General features: G+C 41.3%; 6 non-coding genes across 6 annotated transcripts; all 6 read right to left on the bottom strand.

Annotated features, from left to right (window-relative positions):
• Positions 1–8743: 8743 nt before the first annotated feature.
• Positions 8744–8821, bottom strand: MIR92A-1 (microRNA mir-92a-1). Its single transcript, NR_106599.1, has one exon. It is a non-coding gene; the product is annotated as a microRNA mir-92a-1 (primary transcript).
• A 35-nt stretch (positions 8822–8856) lies between these two features.
• On the bottom strand, positions 8857–8943 carry MIR19B-1 (microRNA mir-19b-1). The gene has a single exon (NR_106598.1). It is a non-coding gene; the product is annotated as a microRNA mir-19b-1 (primary transcript).
• A 56-nt stretch (positions 8944–8999) lies between these two features.
• MIR20 (microRNA mir-20) lies at positions 9000–9070 on the bottom strand. Its single transcript, NR_106597.1, has one exon. It is a non-coding gene; the product is annotated as a microRNA mir-20 (primary transcript).
• A 92-nt stretch (positions 9071–9162) lies between these two features.
• Positions 9163–9244, bottom strand: MIR19A (microRNA mir-19a). Its single transcript, NR_106596.1, has one exon. It is a non-coding gene; the product is annotated as a microRNA mir-19a (primary transcript).
• A 69-nt stretch (positions 9245–9313) lies between these two features.
• On the bottom strand, positions 9314–9384 carry MIR18 (microRNA mir-18). Its single transcript, NR_106595.1, has one exon. It is a non-coding gene; the product is annotated as a microRNA mir-18 (primary transcript).
• Positions 9385–9446: 62 nt separating this feature from the next.
• On the bottom strand, positions 9447–9530 carry MIR17 (microRNA mir-17). The gene has a single exon (NR_106594.1). It is a non-coding gene; the product is annotated as a microRNA mir-17 (primary transcript).
• Between the last annotated feature and the right edge of the window lie 2659 nt (positions 9531–12189).

Genomic DNA, 12189 nt, shown 5'->3' with positions numbered 1-12189 from the left:
CCTAGCCTTTTTCCTGGTGATTTCAAAGTTAAGTATAGTCTTTTATTCTGCTAGTGGTTGCTTTGAAATACTATTTCTGTACTCTAACAAAGTAGAGGATAAATTGCTTATTTACTTTTTACCTGTATTTAAAAGCCCATTTTCCAGTTCTGGCTAATTTTGAGGTTTTAGACCCTGATGGTCTCTTCACATTGTGTCATTTCTAAAAGCAATTCTTTAATGTTTACTTACATAGGTTAACAAAATTTCACTTATTTTGTGGTTTCCCCATTCTGAAGGTTGACTGATAAGGACCTACATTTTCTAGAATGTTTGCAAGAAGTATATTATAAGCTCTTCTCGTCTGAGAAAATCTTTTCTTTAAAACCTCCATAAACTGGCACTTAAATACCGTAGGAAAACATTGAGACAGCCCGAGTATTTTCTATTTTTTCTTATTGGATTAAGTATTTTCCTTAGCTCATTCATTTCACTTACGCTGTCTGAAAACAACTCTAAGCAGTTATGTATGCCTGGAACTATAACCATGTCCAAAACCAACACAATTCCCTAAGACAGGCAGAATGACCTCCAACAATATCCAAGTCCTAATCCTAGAACCTGCAAATGTGAAATGTTACAAGGGGAATTAAGACTGCCAATGAGCTGACCTTAAAATAAATTATTTCTAAATATTTGGATGGGCTCAATATTAATCACAAGGGTCCTTAAAAGTGAAAGAGGGAGGTAAGAGAGGTCCAGTGTGATGCAGACGCCACCTGCTGCTGCTAGGTATGAAGATGGATTAAGAGACCGTGAGCCAAAGGCAGAGTCTTCAGAAGCTTGAAAAGATTAAAAAAAAAAACCTTGCCTCCCCTAAAGACTCCAGGGACTAATACAGCCCTGCTGACACCTTAATTGTAACCTAGTGGGACCTGTGTCAAGACTCCTGACCTACAGAACTGTAAGATTTCAAGCCATTAAAAGTTTGCAGCCTTTGGGAGCCCAAGGTGGGCAGATCACAAGGTCAGGAGTTTGAGACCAGCCTGGCCAACATGGTGAAACCCCATCTCTACTAAAAATACAAAAATTAGCCAGGCGTGGTGGTGCATGCATATCTGTAATCCCAGCTACTGGGGAGGCTGAGGCAGGAGAATTGCTTGAACCCAGGAGGCAGAGGTTGCAGTGAGCTGGTTGGGTCACTGAACTCCAGCCTGGGTGACAGAGCAAGACTGTCTCAAACAACAAAAAAAATGTGTGGCAATTTGTTAAAAGCAGTAATGTAATGAATTCAAAATAACAAAATATCCAAATACACATAACTACAAATTGTAGTTAAGTACTTTGAATAAAACATGGCAGAGATTAACTGAATAGGGGAGGGCAGTCAGAAAAGGCTTTGAGGAAGTAATATTTTAGCCAAGACCTATAAGCAGCAGCTGCATCAGCCCTGCCAAGTGCGGTTGAAGAGCAGAGGTCTGACAATGTTTGCCTTAGACTTGTGCTCAAGTTATCAACTTAATGAAAATCCTCTCCCTTCCTCTCTTCCATCTCTACCCTCACTAAAATCTATGTGCCCCCAAATGTTAATATTGTATTCTCATCTTTCAGTTATCCATGCCACCAACCTGCCTAGGTATCCTGTGTGCTTCAGGAAGGGAACAGACTTTCAGTGGTACTGTCAACAGACATGGTACACAAGGCTCAAGCCTGAATGTAATCTTGTTCCTCAGACCGAGTTGAGGTGGGCAGAATGGAGCTGAAAATTCACTTTGAAGGTTGAGGAAAGGTTTATTTTCCAGCTGGATGTGAACGTGATAGCTACCTTTTTGATCAAGATGGGAAAGCCTACCTAAGCTTACAATTTTTGGGGAAAGACAACACACTTAAGTTGCCTAAGCTATTAATGGAGGAAACTGGTACTTGAACCCAGAATTCTCCGTCCTAAACATTACACTGTAAGACTTCTTAAATAGTTCTTTAAGCTTCTCAACCAATTAACCAAGTATTACATGACTCAAAAAGAATAGAATTCAAGTTTTAGTTTACATTTGTTTCCTAAAATTAATCTGAGGTGCCTTTCTCAACTTCTCTTTACCATCATCCATCTTCTCATGTCACACACTCGAAGTAACTGGTTTAACACGTTGTTTTGTCTCAGGAAGCCGAAGGGACAACTCAAAATTTAATTGAGGCACCACGATTCAGTGCAGGGCTTCTTGTACTCCTGAACCTTCTGCAGGGAGTGAACCTGAGTTAGAAAACTATAGTATTCTGGTACTTGATAGTCTAAATTTCAAAGTAATACAGAGAACAAACCAAACCGAAAAAAAAAAACACCTGACTATAATTATTAGCAGAGCCTTCTCACACCCATGCAACATCATGTTGAAAACTAATCTGTCACTAAGCACAACTTCTCAGCACTTTTGTTACTTTGTTGAGTGCTTTCACATTCACCCTATTGCTGCTGTCAGTTGCTGAGATTTAGAAGCTGGGTTTTACATTTACTTCCAACAGATGAAAATTACATATCCACACAAATGGAGCATCTTTCAGTTGGTTTTTTTCTTGATCCCTCACTTCTAGGCTTTCCTTCATTTTTGCTGGGATTACTGTACACAGCAAATCCTTTTTACTTACTCTGTTTTCTTGCTCCACCAATGTTGCTCTAATGACTTTTTACCACATCGTCAATAATGCACTTTGCCCCCATACTAGTCTTGTTTTGCTTCTTTCAGACCCTGTCTCATTCTAGAAGTAACATTCACCCACAGGCATTTCCACTTACCTGTTCAGTCTATTCAGTGCCTTCTACACACCAGGTACCATTTTAGATGTTGAATAAGCATCCATGAACCACACATCTTCAAATCTTTGCCCTTGGAGGCCTTGTATCTTAGAAATTAATTGGGGGGATTAAAAAACGAAGCTCCCAATTCAGGTTTGGAAGGGGGTGGGAAGGACCTGCACTTCCAATATCCCAGGTGATGCCACTAATTCAGGATGATGATGCAGAGAACAGGAACAGAGTATGCAGTTTAAGGGAGAGCCAGTCTGACATCTGTGTACAAGGACTACAAGGAAACAAGACTAAGTCATAGGTATCCGGAGTGGGGAGTTCCCAAACTAAGGGAAGAGCAAATGCAGTCTGAAGTGGAAGTCTGCCCGGAGAGGATAAATGACGGGAACTGGGGGAGCCAAAACACTTAAGTGGAAAGGCAGTTGTATTAAGACATCAGTAAATGAGCTGGGGTCTCAATCAAGTTTCGTATTTTAAAAGGAGTATTCTTAAGTGCAGTCAAGGGCAGAATCATAGGTTATAAACACAAGACACTCAGAATATGGCATAAACATCTTTTCCAACTTGAAATTTAGATGCAATCTTAGAGTATGAGAAAGTACAATTTTGACAATTATTCTGAGGGTAAGACTAGAAAACTGTGGACTAAGTTTTAAACACAGAACCAAGGGAGTTTTAGATGAAAGCCTTAGAGGAGAATCTAAATGCTGAAGATAACCTATGTCTAAAGACATGGCTTGTACCTTGTGCACCTTACTTGTTCAGAATGATGGTGGCCGTGACAGTAGCCAACCAAGGAAATACAGGTATAGCACAAAGACAACTACACACCTGGCCTGTTAGGTGCTGTTACCAAAACAAAGTATCATTGGAGAAGAAAAAGGGAAGTTACTGAAATTGAAGAGTAAGGAAAAGCCTGTGGATTTAGAAATAAATGTGGGGTTGGGGCACATATTTTGTCAGTCAGCTATAAAACTGAGTAATGACTGCATGAACCATAAAAATAGTTTACTGGTCTCTTTCCTGCATATAAATTCTAAGGTGTTTTGATGTTCTTCTGCATTCCTATGGCTCAGCATTTCCAACAATTCAGGGTAGTAGATATATTCTTAAGTATATACAGCAAAATTAACAGGTGTTTCTCAAAATACTTGTCTGCGCAGCATGCTGCCCCAAAGACTCTAATATAATGCAGCTAGATTAAAGATTCCAGGTCTTTATGTCTTAATAATTTTAAGACAACTGGTTAAGAACCTTTTCTTGGTAAATGCATAATCACTTTAGAATTCCTAGCACCACCTTACAGGACCCCAATTTTCATCTACTCTTGGAACATTCACTAGTCTCATCTAGTTACCCCAACCTGCTGAACAGTGTGGTATTCCACCTGGATCAGTACATCTCAACAAGTGCAGAACTGATGTCGTCGAAGTTTTTCAATCTTTTTCAGTCTATGTAAGTTGAAATCAACATTAAATGTACTAAAAACTTCACAGTATATATGCTTTTATAAACAAGTGTGAACAATTAGTACATGCTCACCTCTACTAATATACTGACAAATCTAGGTCTTAAAAGTAAACATGCAGTTATTAAGGATGTATATTCAACCTGAGATCTAATTACTAATCACTTAGGAGTATACTAACATTTCATTTCGGGGAACTTACTACCAAACTCAGGTCTTTGTTATTTACCTCTATGACTAACGCATTTATGTCGGCACTTACTTAAGTTAGCCCTATGTATCTGTGGTTCCTGCATCCAACCACAAACAGACTGAAAATACTCAGGAAAAAAAATCTCACGAAGTCCCCAAAAGCCAAACCTGAATTTGCCACACGCAAATACTATACTGAATCTACATGAATAATATGTAAGGCATTTTATCAGATTATTTAAGCAATATATAGACAGCTTAAAGCATACACGAAGACATGTATAGATTTACATGCAAACACTGCACCACTTTACATAAGGGACTTGAGCATCTGAAGAATTGGTATGCACTGAGGGTCCTACCAATCCCTCCACTGATACTGAGGGTCAACTATGCTAAAACTCTGCATGAGCCTAGATTTCTTGTGTTACTGGCCATAGACAGATACAATCTCGTACCTCATTTAAAAAATATTTACAATGATTTTTTGAACTTTTAGAAATGGCTGAACTTTGAGGGCTGGTCAGAACATACCATTCTTATTTAATGTTTTAGAGTTAGTACAGATCCATTAATAAACACTCAACCCAGGAGCCAACAAGTATTGGACATTTATGAGAAGCAGGAGTTTAAGACTTTTTATATACTTTGGCCTCCTCTCTTAAACTTTCATGTTATCAACTGGCCAAAAAACACACACAAAAAAGAACTCCCACCTTACTAACATGTGTATAATATAAACAAAATGAAGATGCTTCAGACTTATCAAGATTTAAGGAAACAAGTGTGATCTGAGAACTTGTCAGATTCCATAAAAATACTAGGCAGAAGATAACCTTTTAAAATACTGACATATTTTAATTCAGAGTCCATTTACCACCTTTCCATTCTGCTTGAAAATGAACTTCTGATCTCATATATATGTAAAGTAAGAATACAAATACATATTTCACAGGTAATGAAGATTAAATAAGAAAATCCAGATAAACTTTGGTCCTTGTCTCCACTTCCCCATTAATTAATAAGTAACCTTTAGACCATCTGTAGTGACAAAACAAAAACGCCATAAAAACTGCGATAATAACCTTGAAGTTTTTATTTCAATATTCTCGTTCTGGACAATTTCTTAACAGCTTTAAAATGCAGTATTTTATTTATTAACATTAAATGCGCTAGAACTCAAACAGCCAGACCAAACTGTAAATACAGAACTAGGCACATCTCAATGTTGTGTCTGTGTTTACATTACTGGATAAGAAAATTAAGCATTCTTCAACTTTTCTATGGGTCTTAAAATTCATGGAATATGTGCATTTTCCTAATGACCCTTTAAAACTAATACCACATATGAAATGTATCAAGGCAGAAAACTACATTAATTTCGACTTTAGTAAGAATGTAACTCATACAACCACTAAGCTAAAGAATAATCTGAAGTCTCAAGTGGGCATGATGATCTTATTTCCATCAAACACTAAAAACTGGCTCTGTGTAGATTGAGCTCTCCTTACCTTTACTGCTCAGTTGAGAGGCTCTTAATTCTCTAAAGTTAGACAAACTATGCAGAACTGTCAATTAAACAGTGTATCATTAAATACATAATAAACTTTAATGTGACACTGAGTTGTTCTCCAGGAAGTTGCAGGCTGCATTTTGTCAGGAGTCAGTGTGTCTTCAAACTACAGGAGAAAACCCAAGTCTGGCTTGTAGTTAGACAGGTCTGCCTGTAAAATGAAGATCTCAAAAGTTTTCAGTAAAATCACCAATACTTTGCAAGCAGCTTTAAAAAGAATTCCTAAAATGTTAAGTGCTTTCTTTCCAAATATAGGCTAAAAATAGAAAGTTGTACATGCAAACGCCAAAAAAAAAAAAAAAATGTTGACCCATTTTTTCCCCTCCAAATAGTTAAGGCTATTTATTAAACCTAAAGCAACATGACCTCTTAAGTCTCAAGCAACTTCAAGGTTAAAGCATTTTAAGAACAAGGGTCAAAGCTGTTTTTTCTCAGGTCAGAGATGAGGCCATTATCAACTTGCTCACTCATCTGAATTTCAAAATGGCTAAATTAACAATGTGAATCTTTTTATACAATACTTACATGGCTTTTTGTTGGCATGTTAGCATGCCTAAGAAAATCTTAATAGAACCAAGAATGTAAAATTTGCTTCACATTCTAAAGCCAGAAACAAATCAAAAGCAATTCCTATTAAACCCTATAGAACCAAAGATCACTACCAAACCCACAACAAAACATACACATTTATTAACTTGCTTATTAGATTTCAATCTCAGTTCAAGCCCAATTAAGTTCTGAACACAATGAATACTAGTTTCAGTCTCTAGGGAGAAAAGACATTTAAGTCTTTGTTATTAAAACATATTTGACTTACATTTTAGAATATTTAAGGAATCATCCAGCAGGCTTCCTATCACACTGTTCCATTTTTTAAAAAAACTGCTAGTGTATCTCCCCAAAAGCTTTAAAATAAAATGATATAGTCTGACAAATGTAAAACAAAATACTTTCCTCACTTATAACCACAGCACACCATTATGCAAACTACCAGACCATGCTGTATTATGAAACTTTTTTTTTTTTTTTTGCGTTGAAGTCTTGGTCTTGCACCCAGGCTGGAGTGCAGTGGCAGGATCTCAGCTCACTGAAACCTCCACCTCCCAGGTTCAGGTGATTCTCCTGCCTCAGCCTCCAGAGTAGCTGGGATTACAGGTGCACGCCACTGCACCCGGCTAATTTTTTATATTTTTAGTAGAGACGGCGTTTCACCATGTCGGCCAGGTTGGTCTCGAACTCCTGACCTCAGGTAATCCGTCCGCCTCAGCCTCCCCAAGTGCTAGGATTGTAGGTGTGAGCCACCGCGTCCAGCGGGAACTTTTTAAGCGTAGTTTTAAAGCCACGTTTGTCACTAAATAACCAAAAAGACACAATTATTAGGTCTCCTTCAATTCAAAAAGCTTAAGAACTCTGCTAATGTACAATTTGATTTCCATTTTATAAATCACTGTTCATTTCACATCCTGAAAATTTATCTTTTTATCAACTCCAGAATGATGGAATTCTTACCTTTCTATTCAGGAATCCAAGATTAAGTTCCTTAAATTTCTTAAAGAACACATTAGAGGTGAAAACTTTTGTTAGACTTCACACAATACTTTTAAAAGCTGATATCTAGATTTATTGGGTGGTCTAACTTAGTGTTATGGAAGTTTATTTCTTATTACTAAGATAGCCTCTTTTACTCCAAAATACAATGACATTTCTCAAAACTTATCTTTCAAACATCAAGTTTGCCTGTACTTCAGCTTGGGTCCAATTTACCACTTTGTCCTTTTAAATCTATTATTCAGGTATCCCACATTATTCTATACATATACACATAGGCTAGAGACAAAAACACATGAAGAAGAGAGAGAAGGCAGAAATGTTGGATAAAACACTAACTGCCACTTCTTAGTTTCCACTTCAGTGACTTTAAGTCAAATAAGCCTGGAATCAACTATCACTGTTGCCAAAGTCTGGCTTACGTAGGGAGTAGGGAACATAAATGTTAACTACAGACTTAGAAATAAATGAATATCTGAATCTCACCCCACCGCTGCACTCTTGGCATTTGGGAAGAGGGTACACATACATTTAACTGTTACTCTATTTAGCATTTGTTCTTTTTCTAACTCTCATTTTTTTACAGTCTGAGGACCTTGGTCATTTATAGCTTATAAATCACTGACAATCAGAAAGAAAAACTAGTATACAAGCATTTAACAGTTACACTTCAGTTACTCATGTATTGGTAAACTAGTACTTGCTTAATAGAAACAAATTGTACCCCACCCTAAATTCCATGCTTTAAAAAACCCATCTTTACACATTGCTTTAAACAGAGAGGCATTCTCTCTAAATTTAAATACTTGAGTAATATATGAGCAACATAAATTAACTTTTAGATTAAGTAAAATATCCTGGAATAACACTAACTCCAAAGATAGCAAAAAGGTATATTCTAACTTTACAGATGATCATCAGGTATACAGTATGTTTAGTCACATTGCAATACTTAACAGCCAAATAAATCTAACAACAAAAAATATAGCCAGAATTTATACTGCCAAATCTGACACGCAACCCCAAAAGTGAAATGTTTTTGAATGAAAACAAGACAAGATGTATTTAAACAAAAAGTTACACATTTTCTTTAATATTTCATGTATCTTGTACATTTAACAGTGGAAGTCGAAATCTTCAGTAATATTTAATTTTCAAAATCTTCTGGTCACAATCCCCACCAAACTCAACAGGCCGGGACAAGTGCAATACCATACAGAAACACAGCATTGCAACCGATCCCAACCTGTGTAGAAAGGGGTTTGAGTTTCCCTTACTTTTCTACAGACTTTTCACTACCACAGTCAGTTTTGCATGGATTTGCACAGCAGAATATCACACAGCTGGATGCAAACCTGCAAAACTAACCATAGAACAGTGTTCAGTAACAGGACAGTTTGATTGGGCGACAGGCCGAAGCTGGAGTTCTACAGCTAGCAGTACTTTAAGTGCTCATAATGCAGTAGATAACTAAACACTACCTGCACTATAAGCACTTTAGTGCTACAGAAGCTGTCACATCAGATACACCAGGCAGATTCTACATCGACACAATAAAAGTACACAAAATTAGTAAAAATCATTCATTTGAAGGAAATAGCAGGCCACCATCAGTTTTGCATAGATTTGCACAACTACATTCTTCTTGTAGTGCAACTATGCAAAACTAACAGAGGACTGCAAACAAAAACTATTAAAACACCTATATACTTGCTTGGCTTGAATTATTGGATGAATACATAACTTCTTATGCCAGAAGGAGCACTTAGGGCAGTAGATGCTAATCTACTTCACTATCTGCACTAGATGCACCTTAGAACAAAAAGCACTCAACATCAGCAGGCCCTGCACTTTAAAGCCCAACTTGGCTTCCCGAGGCAGCTGTCACCATAATGCTACAAGTGCCTTCACTGCAGTAGATGCACATATCACTACCTGCACTGTAAGCACTTTGACATTATTCTGACTGGTCACAATCTTCCGTTTTACAAGGTGATGTTCTCTTTTTTCCTGCTAAATTTGAAATAGATAATTAGAATTAACACCTCAAACTCTAACAACTATAAACCATACAAATTCAGCATAATCCCTAATGGGGAAGAGAAAATTAGTTTAATTATCTCAAAGACATGAGGTCCATTTAGACACGTATTTATGCCTTAAGAATTCTTTACAGAAGGCAATCATAACCAACCATCCAACTAGCACTGGAAGTGGTGGCTCTTCCAATGGCTGGCCTCTCCCAAATGGATTGACACATAGAGAAAAAAAACAAAACAAAATGAGACTGCAAATAAATGAGAACTAATTTTGGAACATTTAAAGGCAATTCAGTCCATGTGTACCTTTTAGAGGAAATCTTCACATCCACGTGGCAAAACATTTTCCTCCTCTTCTGGCTTCCACTTAGCAAATACTTGTCGAAATGATTAACAAAATTACTGTTCAGACTACATTTTAAGTGTTATCAGTCAATTGTAGCAGAACGTAAATATCCTGTTTAAATCTATCATCTCAGGTTATATCTACTTTATCACCCAACTTAAAAGAGGGTCTAAAATTATATTTCGTAAACTGCATAAGCCAGTTTCCAAAAATGTACAGGAATATTTACACTGTAATTTTACCACCTTAAAATTAGCAAATCCGTACTTAATGAGTTAGTTTTTCAGAAAAGGTACATTGTCTAAAGTAAGAAACACCTACTTTTACTCTCTAAGAAACCAATCCTATTTATTCAACTTTAATAGCAAGAAAAATTTGTTTTTAAGAAAAGTTCAAGAAAATCAGAATACACTTACCCATTCCAGAAAACTTCCTTTTCAGCAAGTATTCTCAGAAAAGCTACTGGTGCAGTTAGGTCCACGTGTATGACTGGAGTAGGGAAAAATAAGGAAAAAAAAGATAAAACATTATTTGCTCAAAATTACTACCACCGTCCAAATCTATATTTGCTATTTTCCAACCTCCTAACAGCAATTAATTCCATCCATTTGTGAGAGTAAGAGTCGAGCAATACCAGCAGGATTTAAAAGCCCAATAATGTACAGTTGAAAAATGCGTTAAGAGAATAAAGTTGAAAAATCCTTAACTATCAGATACATGTCTAAATAAGCTCCTAAAATACTTGATTATGATCAGCAGCAATCACCGACTCCACTGTACAGCTCCAGTAAAAGGAAAAAAAAAAAAGCAGCCCACAGACTATTCTTCACCACCCCTCCCCCAATCAAGACCTCGTGGCTGCAAGCCGGGATAAAGAGTTGTTTCTTCAACTGCTGTGGTCCTGATGGCATGCCGTTAATTTTCTCTTTTGGTGATATTGCAACGACGAGCCTGCCTTTTTCAGTTCCTTTTCCCTTTGCTGCAGTTTAGGAACAGAAGACCAGGCAGGAACACCCGAGACTGCAAAGTGCCCGCCACGCTCATGGAGCCCGGGCCGGCAGCACATGTCGCACAAGGGGGAGCGCGGCCCTGCGATTCTCCGCGTAGCCGCCAGGGGGCGGCGGGTCAGAGTCAGGCCCCGCCGGACGCGGCAACCCCCCCAACCCGTTTCCCGGCGGCAGCCGCGCGGCGACCGGCGGCGCCGAGGCCCGAGTGCGGCGGGGACGCGGGCGCGCCGCCCCTCCTTTGTGTCCCCCAGCCCCCCCGAGCCCGGCCCAGAGGGGCGGGGGCTCCGCGGCCGCGGTGCCCGTCGCACGCGGCCCGAGGCCTAAGCCGGGAACAATCGGCGGCGGCGCGCAGTCGCCGCCATGTCCCCCGCCCTCACCCCCGTGCAGCCCGCCCCGCAGGAACATGGCGGCGGGGACGCCGCTCCCGCCGAGCCGGGCCGGCCCTCCCGCGCCACACTCCCAGCAAGCGGCCGGGCGCAGGCGGCTCCACGCCGCAGCTGAGGCCGACTGCGGCCTCCTCCGAGGGCCACGGCGGGGAAGTTGCGGGCCCCGCCCCGAGGCTGCCCACGCGGGCTAACAAAGCCCACGCGGAGCGGGGGTGGCGCCCAGGCCGCGCCGATCTCGGCGCCCCTCCGCCCACCCTCGCGCGTACAAAGTTTGGGGAACCGCGGGCTCCCGCCCACGCCACGCCGCCCGCTGGCGCGCAGGTACCTCGTGGGCGCGCCCCCTCCCGGCCCGCGGCCTGCCCCATGTGCCGCCGCCGCCGCCGCTTTGTTCTGGAGGCGCTTTAACTCTCGCCCTCGGGAGAAACTTTCCTACCCAGAGACCCCACGCCCCGCGCGCGCCCCGGGCCCCGGAGAAGGCACGGGCCTCGCACGTCCTCTCCCCGAGGGGCCATTGTGTTCGCCGTCCGCCCACCCGCCTTCGGGTCGGCCCAGGCAGGGTCTGCGCGGGTCCCGGGCGCGGCCGCCACGCGCACGCCGCCCCCTCCCACCCTCCCGCCCCGGCCCTGCCCTGCCCTCGGCCGGCCCGCGGGCGAGCGAGGGGGCAGCCAGATGCGGCTGCCACACGCCGGGGCGGCCAACGGCCGAGACCCGCCCCGGCCACGCCGCCGCCGCCACGCTGCCCCGGGCCAGTCCGCCCCGGGCCGCTCCGCCCCGCCCGCCAGACCCGGGCCGCACACAACAGGTTTCCCTCCGTCGCCGGAGGGGCGGGCAGACTCACCAGGAGGAGT

Source organism: Pan paniscus, chromosome 14, assembly GCF_029289425.2.
Source record: "Pan paniscus chromosome 14, NHGRI_mPanPan1-v2.0_pri, whole genome shotgun sequence".
NCBI lineage: Eukaryota > Metazoa > Chordata > Mammalia > Primates > Hominidae > Pan > Pan paniscus.
Note: the sequence above shows the minus strand (reverse complement) of the source record. Positions and strands in the feature narration are given on the sequence as shown.